We start from the raw sequence: 4,377 nt of genomic DNA, 5'->3' as shown, positions 1-4,377 counted from the left end.
TACCATTCCTATCTCAAAGTCCTATGGTGACAGGCAAGTGACAAAGAAGAAGGTATGGATATACTTGGAACTGTAATGACAACACTGCACACAGGTGGCCATTGGGTTGTTTCCTCACTGAAATCAGCAGTAGGATTTGGCAGCTTCCTAGGTATCTGAGTAGCTTTTAATGGATGGCACTACTCACCTCCTGGTGTGAGGAAGGGGATAGAAAAGGTGCCCTAAAAATTGTCTGCTTGCCCAACTCTGGTCTGATTACTGCAGCAGCCAGGGATCCCACCCTGTGTTTGAAACACAAAAAATGTACAAAACCTTCTTTAAAAAAGATTCCATTCAGCAACGGTACATGGACTGTGTGTACCCTCATTGACAAAACAAAATCCAATAGACCTGAAAGACAAACAAGAGACCTCAGCAAGTATCCTATCCAAATAGCAACCCTGAGTGAAACAAGGCTGTCAAATGAAAGCTAGTTTACTGAAGTAGAAGCTAGACACACATTTTTCTGGAGAGGTCACAGTGAAGTGCCATGAAGCTGGGGTAGGTTTTTTGGACAGTAACAATCCAAAGTATTTTTATGATGCCCTGAAGACTATTTATGGACCAAAAAGATATGGTACATCTCAACTACTCAGTGCTGATGGCATGCTTGCCAGCTTCTGGACAGTGGATGATACATTCATGATTTCCTGATCACCAATGGAATGAAACAAGGCTGTGTTCTTGCCCCCATGCTTTTCAGCATGATGTTTAAGGCCATGTTATCAAATGCCTTCACTGAGGATGAATATGACATCAAGGTCAGCTACCACACTGATGATAAATCTTCAACTTGTAAAGGCTACAAGCCAAGACAAAAGTGGAGGGAGTATTGATGCATAATTTTCTGTTTGCAGATGATCAGTGCTACCTCTGAAGCTGAGATGTGACAAAGTATTGATCAACTCTTTGTTGCTTGTGCTAATTTTTGCTTAACAATCGACACCAAGAAAAACCAAATGTTCTATCAGCCAGCACCAAACCATCCATATATGGAACCACTGGTTACAGCAAATGCAGTTTTGAATACTTTGGATAACTTCACTTACCTTGACTGTGTGCTTTCCAAGGAGCTACACATTGATAAGGCACAGGCATTGTCAGAACTAACTCAGTATTTGGGAGGCTCTGAGGGAAAGAAGACATATTAGAGTGGCTGCCAAAATGAAGGTCTACAGAATCTTGAGCAGATTTTATTATCTTACATGGGTGAAAACTGGACAATCTACCAGTGCCATGACCAGGAGACTCAATTGCTTCCATTTGGATGGTCCTAGGAAGTTTCTGAGGTTCACTTGTCAGGATAAGATACCAGACACTGAGGTCCTTTCTTGAGCTAAACTGCCAAGCATTCAAAAGTTACTACAGAGATTGTAACTCCAATGGACTGGGTACCTTGTTCAAGTACCTAACATAGGTTTGCCAAAAAGATTATTTTATAGAGAACTCACAAAGAGCAAGCACATACAGAAGAAGCAATACAGGGACCCTCTGGAGGTCTCTCTTAAGAACTTTGGAATTGATTGTGCCATATGGAAGCCCAGCATGGCATGCACTCATTAGGGAGGATACCGTATTCTATGAGCAAGAATGGAAGCAGCTCAAAGGAAACATGAGTTAAGTAAGTTTAGAATACTCATCCTGGGTGTTCATACAGACTATTTATGTCTGACCTCTTCCAGAGTCTTTCGAATTCCTTTTGTTCTTATCAGCCACAATGAGTCACAATGTTACTTGTCTCTAATGTAGTGATGTAATTTTGGTCTTCTTCAAAAAGAAAGGACCAGAACCAAACAACCAACCAACTAGCATTTTCTTTCATATTGAGTATTTATAATAGTAAAATGATGTAATCCTTCAAACTTATACTTAAAATAAATTGTTATCTCTGTATATGTCATTCCCTTGGTTCTGCTTATTTTGTTCTTCGTTATTTCATGCCAGCCTATTCATGTAAAATTCTCTAAGATCATTGAGCTCATGATTTCTTATAGCAAAATAATAATCCATCATTATCATATACCACAATTTGTTTGGTCATTTCCCCAATTAATGGACAATTTACAGTTCTTTGCCACTATGAGCTGCTATAATATTTTAGAACATATAGGCTCTTTTCTTTTTCTCTAATCATATTTAGAAATAGATATAGTAGTGGTATTATTGGGTCAAAGGGTAATTTAATTACTCTCTGGGCATAAAGAAGAGAGGCCCGAGGCCAGAGCACAATGAGGAGTCCATACCTGGAGCCTCCACCCTGACTTCATCAGTCATTGTGCCAGAGGGCCCAAAGCACAATAAAAATGGTACCTCCTTTGGTTTTCGGCCCCATCAGGAGAAGTTCCATTTCACCTTCAGCCCTCTGCAGGGACTTTGGAGGAGATTTTGTGGAAGGGGACCCCTCGGGAAGAAGGAGTCAGTATACAGTGCAGGGGTAGCATGGTGAGCAAAAGAAGGACAAAGAGCACTGAGAGGGGGTTTCAGCAGTGGGAGCCATTGGGGCAGCTCAGGGGCAGCAAGCACAATGGAGGGTGTGGGGCAGACCTTATGCCTGTGAAACCTGAACAGTCTACCGGTGCCATGATCCGGAACTCAATTGCTTCCATTTGGATTGTCTTAGGAAGTTTCCAAGGTTCACTAATCGGGATAAGATATCAGACACTGAAGTCCTGTGCATCCTAACCCAGGATGAAGTTGAGACCCATCTGGGGGAACCTGCAGAGTTGAAAACTGAAGGTTAAAATTGGGTCTCAAACTTTTGGAGCTCAATACTGCCAAGAAGAAGACTGATAGTGTTTCTTTGGCTCAAAGTTGAATTGGAGGGTTTGGGATTCCTCCATGGGGTCACAAGGAGGGAGTCCTCTGGGGCCACAAAGTTCAGCAGGTGATTGACACTTGGATAGCCTCAAAGCTGAACTCTCTGGCAAGTGCTAGCTGGTGGAGGACAAGGAGCTGTGTGTATGTGGGGAAGTAAAAGGTCTTTCAAACATAGTAAACTTGCCAAGGAAGAGGCCTACTTTGACAAATGTAGCTACAAAAGTACAGCCAAAAGACAGGGATCAGAAATTGTTAACTTCTAACCATCCAGTAGTACAACTAGAACTGCTAGAAGAAGAATTGCTCATGACGCTTTCAAGGCAAGAGATCACTTGGCTTTAGAGGGAAAGAGGAGACCTGTTTGATTGCTTATAGAAACTCATTATGAGGCATTTCAAGAAGTAACAAAGAGAGAGTCTCATACCTGAGGTTAACAAGGGTTTGAGGAATGACTGCAAAGCAATTTTGGATAAGATTGAACAACAGCACTTTAAGGAAATTGTTGATTCAAGAACCTGGAGAAGAAGTCACACAGAATGATCTGAAAGTTCATGAAGACCACATTGCTTATGAAGAATTAGAGGCATTGGGAGAGTCCTTAGGAAAGAGGGCTGATCATAAAAACAATGGATATCAGCCAAATTCCTTCTCTCCTTAGAATTTGGATTAGAGAACTCTATGCCTGAGATGATCATGTAAAATGTAGTGTGCAGGGCAAACTGAACAATGTTACTCAGGAATAGACATAATAATAATAAAAAAAGAAACAGACAATCCTATTTGATGTCATTTTTCAGAAAAATGCAAAATAGGACTCTTACTGCTGATATTAAAGAATCAATAAAAGATATTGTAAAATTCTTGTTGCAGAGAGAAAATGTGAAGGCAAATGATGCTTATTTTCAGATGGCCATCAGAAATGCTCCTTAGTCTATTGGAGTCACTATGGTTGGTATCCATGCCAGAACAGATGGAGAAAAGATTTTTTTCCAAGTATGTTGCACATGTTCTAAATGATGAGACTCAAGAAAACTATATCCAGGGCTTGAAAAGATTAATGACCATTTGCCAGAAGACATCTCAAAAGACCGATCAAAATGTATGGGATACAGTGCATTATGACAACTGTTCTCTGTGGAACTATAACACAATAAGAAACTTAAGCCTATGGCCTTCTGGAGGAATGAAGGAGAGAGAGAATCAAATTTGGGGAGCAGCTGTTTTCTACCTAATTGCTTTTTTTTACTTAAAAACTCTGATTCTTATATCAAATATGATAGTAGACTCTTGATTGAGGTTTCATATTTTGACTCTGAATATTCTCAAAATCAAAGTCAAAGACTAAGGTTATTTCCCTAGTTTGTGCTCATCAACAATAATCAAAGAGGGATTCCTATTGGACATTTTCCTGTCTGATGTGGAAGTTGTTGCTAAATGATTAGAAAGAAACATTTGAGGTTGACTTGTAATTATTTTTGTAAATTATGATATTGTTAATTAAATTATATTTATATTTATAGA

At 39.8% G+C, this 4,377-nt stretch overlaps 1 pseudogene; it reads left to right on the top strand.

The window, feature by feature from the left end:
- The first annotated feature begins 3,162 nt into the window (after window positions 1-3,162).
- Window positions 3,163-3,978, top strand: LOC141501869 (pre-mRNA-splicing factor 18 pseudogene; annotated as a pseudogene).
- Window positions 3,979-4,377: the final 399 nt, after the last annotated feature.

Source organism: Macrotis lagotis, chromosome X, assembly GCF_037893015.1.
Source record: "Macrotis lagotis isolate mMagLag1 chromosome X, bilby.v1.9.chrom.fasta, whole genome shotgun sequence".
Classification (NCBI taxonomy): domain Eukaryota; kingdom Metazoa; phylum Chordata; class Mammalia; order Peramelemorphia; family Peramelidae; genus Macrotis; species Macrotis lagotis.
The sequence above is the reverse complement of the archived record's forward strand: the minus strand, read 5'-3'. Positions and strand labels throughout refer to the sequence as shown.